The following is a 13,113-nucleotide window of genomic DNA, read 5'->3' on the forward strand; positions in this document are numbered from 1 at the left end:
AATGGGAGAGTCTAGAACCAGAGGGCACAGTCTCAGAATAAAAGGACGTCCCTTTAGAACAGATGAGGAGAAATTTCTTTAGCTGGAGGGTGGTAGGGTGGTGAATCTGTGGAATTCATTGCCACATACGGCTGCGGAGGCCAAGTCATTGGGTATATTTAAAACGGAGGTTGATGGGTTCTTGATTAGTAAGGGTGTCAAAGGATATGGAGAGAAGGCAGGAGAATGGGGTTGAGGGGGAAAAATAAATCAGTCATGATCGAATGGCAGAGCAGACTTGATGGGCTGAATGGCCCAATTCTGCTCCTATGTCTTATGGCCTAACAATGGTGGAAGGGAAGCCATGGTTCAGAAAGAAGGAAGACATTTCAGAGGCACTTGTACAGGAAGTCTCATCATCAGAACAAATATGATGGAGAGGGAGGAACTGGTGGAATGGAATAGGGTCCTTGCAGGAGGCAGGGTAGATTGAAGAGCGGTCGAGATAGCTTTGGGAGTTGGTAGGCTTGTAATGGATGTTAGTAGCTAGCCAATCTTCTGAGATGGAGATAGAGATCTAGAAAAGGAAGGCAAGAGTCAGAAAATGACCATGTGAAAGAGAGAGTGGAGCTAAAATTGGCAGCAAAAGTAATGAAATTGTTGAGTTATGCAGGAGTACAGGAAGCAGCACCAGTTGAGGGAGAGGGCCCATGCTAGGACTGGAACAAAGACTGTTCCACATATTCCATAAAAAGACAGATAGCTTGTGCCCATGTGCGTGCCCATAGCTCCACCTTTGGTCTAGAGAAAGTGAAGTTGAGTTGAAGAAGTTGTTCCATGTGAGAACAAGTTCACCTTGGTGAATGAGTGTGTTGGTGGAGGGGAACTGGTTGTGCCTCTGCTCAAGGAAGAAGTGAAGAGCCCTTGGGCTACCCTGGGATGGAGATATAAGGGTTAAGATCCATGTTAAAGATGAGCCTGTTGGGACCAGGGATTTGGAAACTCAAAGTGGCAGAGGGCATCAGATGTGGCAGAGGGCATCACATGTGTCACAGATACTGTATGTGGGAAGGAACTGAGTGGCTTTGCCCTATCCGAGACATCCCCCCTCCTCCACCCTCCCTGCAGGTTAATGAGACCCCAATAAGGTCACCTCTCAGCCTCCTATAGTCCAGGGTAAACAGTCCCAGCCTATCCAGTCTTTTATAACTCAAGCTCTCCAGTCTGGGTAACATGCTTGTGAATCTTTTCTGTGTCCTTTCCAGCTTAATGATATCCTTCTGATAGCTAGGTGACAAAACTGCACACAATACTCCAAGTGCAGACTCACCAACGCCTTGTACAGTTGTAACATGACACCCCAACTCTTGTACTCACTGTCCTGATGGATAAAAAGGCAAGCATCCCATATGTCTTTTTCACCACCATGTCTCTACCCATGTTGTCACTTTCAGGGAACTATGTACATGTACCCCTAGGTGTGTCTATTCTAAAACATTCTCCAGGGCTCTACCATTTACCATGCAAATCCTGCTCTGGTTTACCCTCCCAAAATGCAACACTTTGCACTTGTCTGCGTGAAATTCCATCTGCCAGTCCTTAGCCTAGTTTCCTAGTTGATCTAGATTCTGTTGTACTCTTAGATAACCTTCTTCACTATCCACCGTACCACCAATTTTGATGTTATCTCCAAACTTACTAGCCATGCCAGCTGCATTCTCATCCAAATCGGTAATGTAGATGAACAACAATGGACCTAGCACCAATCTCTATGGTGCATTGCTGGTCACAGGCCTCCAATTTGGAAAACAATCCTCCACAATCACTCTGACTCCTACCACTAAGCCAATTTTGTATCCAATTGGCTTGTTTGCCCTGGATCCTATGTGATCTAACCTTCCAGACTAACCTACCAAGTGGGACCTTGTCAAAGGCTTTGCTAAAGTCCATGTAGGCAATGTCTACCACCTTGCTTTCGTTAATCCTCTTGACAGGATTTCCCACACACAAAGCCATACTGACTATCGCTAATCAGTCCTTGCCTTTCCAAATGTTGGTAGGTCCTGTCTCTCAGAATCCTCACCAGTAACTTTCCCACCACTGACATTAGGCTCACTGACCTGTAGTTCCCTGGTTTGTCCTGGAAGCCTTTATTAAATAAGGGCATAACATTAGCTACTCTCCAGTCTTCTGGTACCTCATCTGTGGCTAACGATAATACTAATATGTCTGTCAGGGCCCCAGCAATTTCTTCCCTAGCTTCCCACAATGTCCTAGGATACGCTTGGTCAGGCCCCAGGGATTTATCCACCTTTATGTGCTTTAAGACTGCCAGCACCTCCTCCTTTGTAATATGTAAATGTTTCAAGACACCACTGCTCTCTTTGCATTCTGTAGCTTCCATGATCTTCTCCATGGTAAATACAGCCAGGAAATATTGATAGGAGTCCTTGCCCATTTCCACTGGTTCCACACATTGATGACCCCATTAATCCTTAAGGGGACCTGTTCCCTCCCTAATTTTTTGCTCTTAATATGCTTATGGAATTTCTTGGGATTCTCCTTTACCTCATCTGCCAAAACTATCTTGCATCCTATTTTTGCCCTCCTAATTTCCTTCTTAACTGTACTCCTACATCCTCTATACTTCTCAGGGATTCACTTGATCCCAGCTGCCTGTACCTGACGTATGCCACTTTCCTTTTCCTGACCAGAGCCTCAGTGTCCCTCATCAACTGGGGTTCCCTAATCCTGCCAACCTTACCCTTCACTCTAACAGGAACATGTTGACCCTGAATCTCCCATCTCACTTTTTAAAGCCTCCCATTTGCCAGACATCTCTTTACCTGCAAACAGCCTCTCCCAATCAACTTTTGCAAGTTCCTCTCTAATGTCATTGAAATTTGCCTTGCCCCAATTTAGGACTTTAACTTGTAAATCAGTCCTATCTTTTTCCATAACTATTTTACAACTATTAGAATTATGGTCGCTGGTCCAAAAGTTCTCCCACACCAATACATCAGTCACTTTCCCTGCCTAATTTCCCATGAGAAGATCCATTGTGCTCCCTCTCTAGTGGGACCATCTACAAGTTGCTTGAGAAAACTTTCCTAGGCACACTTAAATTCTGCCCCATCCAAGCCCTGAGCGTTACGGCAGTCCCAGTTAATATTAGGGAAGTTAAAATTACCAACTATTACAACCCTATTATTCCTTTAGCTATCAGTAATCTCCCTACATATTTGCTCCAGTAGTTCCTGGTGACTGTTGGGGGGCCTATAGTACCGTCCCATCACCCCCTTATTTCTTAAGTTCCACTCAGATAGCCTCACTGCACGATTCCCCAGGAATATCCTTTCTAAGTACTGCTGTGATGTTTTCCCCCTCCTCTTTTACTCCCACCTCTGTCATGCCTGTAGCATCTGTACCCTGGAACATTGAGCTGCCAGTCCTGCCCATCCTTCAATCATGTTTCTGTATTAGCTATAATATCCCAGTCCTATGTACCTATCCATGCTCTGAGTTCATCTGCCTTACCCTGTCAGGATTCTTGCGTTAAAATAAATGCAGTTTAGTTTATCAGATCTTTCTTGCTCCCTGTCTTGCTCCTGCCTACTGAACTTACTCACTTTAACTTCTATACTTGCCTCATCTTCCTCATCTGCCACACTATTGCCTTAGGACCCAGCCCCTGGCTAGATGAGTTTTAACCCTCCTGAGTAGCACTAGCAAACCTCCCAACCAGGATATTGGTCTCCCTCCAGTTCAAAATTCAATCTGTCTTTCTTGTACAGGTCACCTCTGCCCCAGAAGAGATCCTAATGGTCCAAGAATATGAATCCCTCCCTCCTGCACCAGCTCCTCACCCATGCATTCTTCTGCCTTGCCTGACACGCACTTTTTAAATGATTTCTGCTGCTTGCCTTGTTGCTGCTAGCCCTCCTCACCAAAGCCTGCACTTTGACCTCAACAGCAGCACTTCCAACCTCAACACAGCCCTTCTCAAAATAGCCACTCTGCTAGATCTTGCCTTTTATTTGCCACTGATTTTCTCACAGTAACAAAACAGCTCCTCACCTGATACACACTTTTTAAATGGTCTCTGCTACTACTTTTTCTTTCTGTGCCTCACAGAAACAGTATGATTCCAACAATGAGAAATTCTTGTTATAAGTATAGACCAGAGAAAATTGAAGTTATTCTTAGAGGAGGGAAAGCTAAAAGGAAATTTAATTGAGATGTTTCAAATTGTTTCCAACAATGAAAGCTTGATAACCAAAAGACACAGATTTAAAATGGTTGATGAACATACCAAGGGTGACATGAGGGACTAAAAAGAGAAAAGGCTGAAATATTCAGCAGGTCAGGCAGCATCTGTGGAGAGGGAAAAGAATAAACATTCTTTAATTATGCAGATAGCTGTAGATTATAGGGCTGCCCTGGATAAATTGGGTTAATTGTCACCCAAGATGCTACTGTAATCTTTTAAGTGCATCCTTTCTCTTAAGATTAGCAACTTAATATGTATTTAGTTATTTGACAGAATGACTCGGAAATGTAACAATGGAAATTCCATACATAAACTGGTTGCCTCAGTCGTGGATGTGCTTCTACTTATATTTCTTCAATATTCCAAAAGACAGTTTGGCCAAAGGATTTTTGAGTGCTGACTGACTGAATCAATTCCAACTTGACAAGTAGGAATTGTATGGCCAAAAATATGGACCATCCATCATACAGGGTAAGGAAAAAAAACTGGTGGCCTTTGTTCATGCCTTTAGCCTTTGCACATGCCTGAAGCATGCCTAGCCATGAGCAAAACAGAGGCCTAACCCACGTTTGAGACTTCCATCTAAAAGATTGCTTTGTTTTAAAGCCATTAGCTTCATCTATGGGTGTGCTTAGAGACACCAGTCCAAATGATTCCCTGCCAAGCAAGAAAGTAAATAGCATGCCTAGATCTGGAGTTGAGGAACAGGATGTTTTCTAGACTCCAAATTGGGTTCTGCATATCCTCTACTTATCCTCAGTTGCGCAGTCCCCCATCCCAATTCTGATACATCTCCTGTTTTTGACTATTCATGTGGTGTTGGCCTCCCATTTTAATTATGGCCTCCTCTATGACCTGTTCTCTTCCCATTCGCTTGTCCTCTGCGATTCATAAACCTTTCAGCCATGCTGTCTAGACAGATTTGACTGAGGGTTGCTGCAGTTTTGACATTGACCTAATTCTTCAATGACGTTCCCAGAGAATGTGCTCAGCCCAGCTGCACAAACTGGTTCAGGGGTATATGTGAACTATCTGTGTTTGTGAATTGAGGCCAGATTGAAATTATTTTGGCAAGTTTATTTGACTGTTATCAAGTGAGCAGGGAAATTAATGTTGTCCCTTGGTACTTGAGCTTTGCTAGTTAGTGGGATATATCAAACTTGCTTTTAAGATGGTTATGGATAGACGTGACTGGACCTCGGTGGGGGAGGTTGAGGCGGCAGAGTGCTAAATTGGGAAAAAGCTAATTGCAGCAGTATTAGGCTGGCACTGGGGAGAGTAGTTTGGGTGAAGCTGTTATGTGTTCATCCAGATCTTGTATGTGGGAGTTGTTTAAAGGCCAGCTGGTTAGAATTTGGGACCAACATCTTACAGTGAGGAAGGACGGCAAGGTTCGGGAACCTCGGATGATGAGAGATGTTGTAAATTAGCCAAAAAGAAAAAGGAAGTATGTGTAAAGTTTAGGAAGCTGGAATTGGATGGGTTCTGTGAGGAATGTAAAGGAAGAAGGAAAGAACTTGCACAGGGGATCAGGAGAGCTGAAAGGGGCCATGAAATGTCCTTGGCGAGTAGGATTAAGGCATCTTATACACACAAAAACAAGAGGGTAGCTAGGGAGAGGGTAGGACTACTTGAGGATAAAGGAGAAAATTTATGTCTGGAGCCAGAAGTGGGCAAGATACTAAATGGGTACATGTTGGTATTCACTAAGGAGAAGGACATAGAGGAAGTGAGATCAGGGAGAGGTATGCTGATATTTTAGGGCAAGTTGATATCAAGGAGGAGAAGGTATTGGGTCTGTTGAAGAAAATTAAGGTGGATGAGTCCCCAGGGCCTGATGGGATCTATTCCAGGTTATTGAGAGAGGAAAGAGGAGGTTGCTGGGGTCTTGACAGAGACCTTTGTATCCTCTTTAGCTTCAGGTGAGGACTCAAATGACTGGAGCCAATGTTCTTTTGTTTAAGGTGACAATAGGGAAAAACCAGAAAATTATCGGCTGGTGGACCTCGCGTCAGTGGTAGGGAAATTATTGGAAAAGATTATTAGGGATAGGACTTGTATTGAACTCTCATCTGGGAAAGCATAGATTTATTAAGGATAGTCTGCATGGCTTTGTGCAGAGGAGGTCATGTCTTACAAACTTGAGCTTTTTTGAGGATGTGACAAAGATGACTGAAGTTAGGGCAATGGATGTTGTCTATATGGACAAGGTTCCTCATGGTAGGCTGATCGAGAAGTTTAAGGCACATGGAATCCCTGGAGATATGGTAGGTTGAATTCAAAATTGGCTTGGCTATAGAAGATGGAGGGTAATGATGGAGGGGTGTTATTTTGACTTGGAGTGGTATTCTGTAGAGATCAGTGCTGGGACCTCTGTTTGTGATGTATAATAAATGATTTGGAGAAAAATATAGATGGGCTGATTAGTAAGTTTGTGTATGACACAAAAATTGTTGGAGTTATGGAAGTGAGAAAGGTTGTCAAAGGATTCAGCAAGATATGGACATATGGGCAGAGAAATGGCAGATGGAGTTTAATCCGCACAAAGGTGTTGCACTTTGGAAGATCAAATGTAACAGGAAAGTATACAGTAAATGGCAGGACCTGAAGAGCATTAATGTACAGAGGCATCTTGGGGTACACATCCATAGATTCCTGAAAATGGCAACACAAGTAGATAGGGTGGTAAAGAAGGTGTGTGCATTCTTGCTTTTATCAGTTGGTTTATCAATAGTATTGAGTATAAAAGTTGGCAAGTCATGTTGCAGATGTATAAAACTTTGGTTAGGCCATGTTTGGAGTATTGTGTACAGTTTTGGTCGCTGCATTACACACAGTGTGTGGAGGCTTTGGAGAGGGTGCAGAAGAGGATGTGCCTGGATTGGAATATATTAGCTATAGGGAGAGGTTGGACAAACTTCGATTGTTTTCTCTGGAGCATTGGAGGTTGAGGGTGATCTGATAGAAATATATAAAATTATGAGGCACAGATAGTCTTTTTCCTTGGGTGGGAATGTGAAATACCAGAGGACTTGGGTTTGAGGTGAGAGGGGGAAAATTTATAGGAGATTTGAGGTAAGCTTTTTTAAACACAGAATGGTAGCTGCCAGGGAAGGTGGTGGAAACCGATGCAATAGTGACATTTAAGAGGCATTTAGACAGGCACACGGATAGGCAGGGGATTGAGGTATATAGACCATGTGCAGGCAGATGGGATTAGTTTAACTTGGCATCATGCTCAGCACAGACATCATGGGCTGAAGGGCTTGTTCCTGTGCTGTAATGTTTCATGTTATATTATGTATATTTAAGGTAGAGATACATATTGTAAAGATTGAGAATTGAGGTCCATAGGAACTGGCACAGAAGAGGAGCTGAGGCCATTATAGATCAGCCATACTCATATTGAGGGGCCCGTTGACCTACTCTTATTTCCCGTGTTCTTGGTATATATGCACCAAAGTTTTGCTAAAGCAGGTCTTCAGTGCTTCGGTTGTGTTATTTGTTGTTGGGGCTCAGCAGTTTCTGTATTTGGTGGACTTGGCCATTTCTTGATGTCATATGGTGCACATTAAATTGGTTATAGACTGGTGTCGAATGGCCCTCAAGAAGTTGACATTTAGCATGCCCACAACTTCCTAACCCATAAGTGCCAAATGGATGATATGTTGGCGCTGGAAGCGTGGTGACACTTGCGGGCTGCCCCCAGAACATTACGCAAAAAGATGTACTTCACTGTGTGTTTCGATGTACATGTGACTAGTAAAGACATCTTATTTGTAAACACTTCAGCCTTGTCTTTTACATTCACTTGCTGGGCTTCACCATCATTGAGGATGGGGCTGTTTATGGAATCTCTTTCCCCTTCAGCTCAACTGTTTTGCGTTTGTTTAATATTCCATCACCATATTGGTTGGCTTTGGAAGGACTTGCAGAACTTTTATCTGATCTGTTGTATGCGGGATCACCTAACTGTTTTATTGCATGCAGCTCCTGCTGCTTAACAAGCACCTTATCTTTGTAATTCACCTGGTTGGCTGTTCAGTTTTAGGATTTTTTGGAGTTGCTCCAAATTCTGGTCACCCCATTATAGGAAGCATGTGGAGGCTTTGGAGAGGGTGCAGAAGAGGTTTACCAGGATATTGCCTGGATTAGAGGGCATGTGCTACAAGGAAAGGTTGGACAAACTTGGGTTGTTTTCTCCAGAGTGGTGGAGGCTGGGGGTGAGACCTGATAGAAGTTTATAAGATTGAGGGGCATAGATGGAGTAGACAGCTGGTATCTTTTTCCCAGGGTCGAAATGCATTTAAGGTAAGCGGGGCTAAGTTCAAAGGAGATGTGTGGAGCAAGTTTTTTTGCACACGGTGGGTGCCTGGAATGTGGTGCCGGGGTGGTGGTGGAGGCAAATATGGTAGAGGCGTTTAAGAGGCTCTTAGATAGTCATATGAATGTGCAGAGAATGGAGGGATATGGACATTGTGTAGGCAGAAGGGATTAGTTTAGTTAGGTCTTTAATTACTAGTTTAATTAGTTTGGCATAACTTCATGAGCTGAAGGGCCTGTTCCTGTGCTGTACTCTTCTATGTTCTATGCTCTGATATTGTGCTGCATTGAATCTGGATTAATCCCCTGGTTTAATGGTAGAGTGAGGGATATGAGAGCTGAGTTTTCAGCTTCCAGCCTACTGCTGATAGAGTAACAGCATCTTAATGAATGTCCAATTTGAGCATCTAAATCTACTCTGAATCTATCCTGTTGAATACTATGTCACCTGCACTGGCAAGATTGATATTCTTGTTATGAAGACTTGATTTTTTTCATCAAGTGGTCATTACAGTCATGGACGGGTTCATGTACAGCAGGTGGATTGGTGTGGATGTAGGCTTTTATCTCTTCTCTCACCATCAGTTTCATATCTATTTTGACATATCAGAAATATCATTTCTATCAGAAATCTGATAATGATAGTAGACACTCAAGTACATTTTGCGCTCTTTCTGTACTTATTACTTCTAAATGGTGTGTCACATCAGCTGAGGGAGTGCAATCAGTGATATGCCTTGTCTATGTTTGATCTAATACCATGAAACTTCATGGTGCCTAGAGTCAATACTGAAACTCCTAGGACTACTCCCTTTTGATTTTGGTGAGTCTGTCCTACCATGCAGAGTGCACATACCCAGGGCTGGTGATGGAGGAGTCTGAAAGATAGCATTTGTCAAAATTACTTTCAAACTATAATTTGATAAATTGAGGGACATTTCTCTTAATTTAGACCCATTCCCCAGATACTTGTGTGGAGGGGTACGCAGAGTCAACTGATCTAGATGTCTCTTCACTATGTCCAAATCTGATGCCATTAAGAAGTAATGGTATTATTAAAGAAGTGAGAAGGTTATTGCACAGTTCAATGTATAATTATATGTTTTATTTTTAACTGCACTGTAAAGAGAGTGAGCAAGTCAACACATGCTGTTAAGAGTGGCTGAGAAAGAAAGAGGTTCACTGTCACTTACTTGAGTACCTGTAGATGGGATAGCCTTATCCACATCTTGAGAATGAATTGAAATTCAAATACATTTTGCTTTGCATTCAGTTACTTTGCATTCCAAATGATTTCAAGTACCTAATTTATTTTTAGTAAATTTTTGAAGGAGTTTCTGAAACATTTAGGGACTGGCTGCTGCTGGAGATGTCAGCAGCATCTTGCAGTTTGAAGTAGCTAATACTTTTTCTTTTCATGTCAGATGAAATCAGGCAGAATGAGTGTAAAGAGTAGCGCCTATTGCGGGGTTCCCCATTGGTTGCATGCACATTGTCTTGTATATGCTTTATGTGAACTTCTTAATACTCTGGCTTCTGGTGCAGTAGCTTAACCATTATTCCATTTTGACCTAGGCTTTTGCTGTAATTGAGATCATTGGCAAAGTGTTGATTTTCTTTTAATACATTGGGCTCAGTCATAAAGAATTAATCTATATTTAACATTTTGTCATATGAAGACCAGTCAATAGGATTCTTACCATTCCCAACAGAAAAGTACAGTAATTAGGTGAAATAAAAATAAGTTGCTTGAAATACTCAACAAGCTATTGGCATTTGTGGAGAGAGAAACAAAGTTCATGTTTAACGTCATGTCCTTCCATCAACATGAAATGTTAACTGTTTCTCTCCATAACTTTGAGAAGGGCTGCGAGTACAAGCCAGGGAACTACAGACCGGTGAGCCTAACATCTGTGGCGGGAAACTTAGTATCTGTCTGTATTTCGAAAGGCAAAGACTGAATAGAGATAGATCAGCATGACCTTGTGCATGGGAGGTCATGTCTCATGAGTTTAAGTTTTTTTGAGGAGGTGACGAAGAGGATTGACGGGTTGGTCAGTGGAAGTTGTCTGCATGGGTTTTATTGGGGCCTTTGACGGGGTCCTGCATGGTAGGCTTGTCCAGAAGGTTAGATCACATGAGATTCTGGGTGAGCTAGCCAATTAGATGCAAAACTGGCTTGATGGAAGGAGTCAGAGTGGTAGTGGGGGGTTGTTTATTGAATTGGAGTCCTGTCACCTGTGGTGAGCCACAGGGATTGGTCCTGGGTCCCGTTGTTTATCGTTTATATTAATTTGAATGGTACCGTAGGTGCTGTGATTGGTTAGTTTGCAGATGGTGGTGTGATGGACAGTGAACAGGATTGTCGAAGGTTACAATGGGATCTAGATAAACTGGCAAAGTGGACAAAAGAATGGCAGATGGAATTCACCTCAGGTAGGTGCAAGGTACCTATTTTGGGAGGTCAGACTAGGGTGGGACATACAATATGAGTAGTAGGGCCCTGGGGGGTGTTGTTGAGCAAAGACCTGGGTGTGCAGCTACCTGGTTCCCTGAGTGTGCTGACAGGGTGGTGAAGAACGTATATTGTCTGCTTGCCTTCATCATTCAGGGCATTGAGTACAAGAACTGGGACATCATGTTACAGTTGTACAAGACTTTGGTGAAACTGTACTTGGTGAGTATTGCGTGCAGTTGTGGTTGCCACACTGTACTAAGGATGTCATTAAGCTAGAGAGGGTGTGGAAAAGATTCATAGATGTTGTTGGGATTGTAGTGCTTGAGTTTTAGGAGAGATTGGATAGGCTGAGACTATTTTCCCTGGAGTGTAGGAGGTGGAGGGGTGACCTTGCAGTGGTATATAAAATTGAGGGACATAGATAAGGTCATAGTCATTTTTCCAGGGTAGGGGAGTCTCAAACTAGAGAACATGGATTTAAGGTGAGAGGGGAAAGATTTTAAAGGGGATCTGAGGGGTAAATTTTTCCAGAGTGGTGGGTATATGGAATGAGCAGCCAGAGGAAGTGGTAGAGGTGGGTACAATTACAATGTTTAAAAGATATTTGGATAGGTACATGGATAGGAAAACTGTAGAGGACATGAGCCAAATGCATGCAGATAAAAGTAGCTCAGGTTGCCATATTGGTAGGTTTGGATGAGTTGGACTGAAGGGCCTTTTTCTGTGCTATGTAACTCTCTGATACTCTATGAACTTTGAGTGTACTCGTACAATTAAGTGGACAGTCCATCACACACCTGACGTAACATTTAACTGATTGATTGCGTATAGATTTTGGGGAATTTGAAGTACAGCAGGATACTCTGCCTCTGACTCTCCTGCTCTTGTAGCCACAGCATTTGTGGCTGGTGCAATTATATTTCTGATCAGTAGTGAAACACAGGATGTTGTGCTGTGAACATGGTGATATAAATGTTGTTAAGTGTCAGGAGGTTCAATTCTCTCTTGTGGAAGATGGTCATTGCCTGGCAACTTCGTGACTAAATTAGAAATATGCATCAGTCTTTGCATATAAAATTTAATATTTGCAGATACAGAAATTGTCATAATCTGTAGAAAAAAGTTAATATTCCAACTAGAAGTTTTCATGTTTGGAAATAATGTGATTCAGAACATGGAAAGGAAAAGTTGAAAGACTTTATTCTTGTAGGACAAAATGTTAACCAATTGATATTTTAAAATAAAGGCACTAGTGATAAAGATATTCTGTTTGCTTCATTGGGTGGAGAAAAGTCAAATATGATCAGAAATGGGTTACTTGGATGAATAAAAACAAACTGGTCAACAGATCAGGCAGCATCTGCGGAGATCGAAGCAATATTGCTGTTTCAAATCCATGATATTTCATCAGAACTCTTGTATGAGTAATAGCTCAAATGATGAGAATAAATTCTCTTAAATCCCTGATTGAAATCAATGATTTCAATATATCTTTTATTTTTCTCTCTCTCCTCCTTCCCCTTTCCTCCTCACTTGCTACCACCATCAGCTTCTTTCTGTCCACCACTTGTTCTATCATTCTTTCTTTCTTCCACTCCATGTACTTCTAGGGCTTGAATTTTTCGGTAACTTTTTGATTTGGTGTGTTTTCTTTGCTTTTTATTGGCAGTCAGAAAAATGTTAGTTCCTGTTGTTAAATAAAAACTTCAGTCATTAAGATTAAACTTTAAGTCAGCTAAAAGAGCAACTCAAACAAAATAAGAACCAAGTAATGAGATGATCTGATATGTCTTTGTACCAATTCTGCAAACTATATGGTGAAGGTGTTCCTTAATTTGAAATCTTTTTATCTTGATTTTGAGAAGTGTGTGTGGGATTCTTGCCAATTGTTAGACATGGTGATGTTTGTTCTTAACTCTACTTTTAGGGAGTATTGGATTTCATCAATGTAGTTGTTTTATTCAGATGTGAATGGGAGTTGAAGTGAAGAGTTTGCCATGCAGTGGGTTGAGTACTGAAAGGGATCCAGTCGGTGCCTGTGCTTTTGTTCCATTTTTTCCCATTGCCGTGATGGCAGTACAAG

The 13,113-nt window shown here is 42.1% G+C and overlaps 1 protein-coding gene across 2 annotated transcripts in view; it reads left to right on the top strand.

Annotated features, from left to right (window-relative positions):
• Nucleotides 1–13,113, top strand: part of LOC127571910 (coiled-coil domain-containing protein 9-like) — a 275,215-nt gene that overhangs the window by 10,757 nt on the left and 251,345 nt on the right. Inside the window, exon 1 of one of the 2 annotated variants that reach the window (XM_052018676.1) lies at nt 11,183–11,249. The exons of the other annotated variant lie outside the window; for it this stretch is intronic. The gene's annotated coding sequence lies outside the window, so the exon portion shown is untranslated. Of the gene's footprint in view, nt 1–11,182; nt 11,250–13,113 lie in introns of those variants that run through there. 2 annotated transcript variants of the gene reach the window in all.

The sequence above is a fragment of the Pristis pectinata genome, chromosome 1, assembly GCF_009764475.1.
Source record: "Pristis pectinata isolate sPriPec2 chromosome 1, sPriPec2.1.pri, whole genome shotgun sequence".
NCBI classification, from domain to species: domain Eukaryota; kingdom Metazoa; phylum Chordata; class Chondrichthyes; order Rhinopristiformes; family Pristidae; genus Pristis; species Pristis pectinata.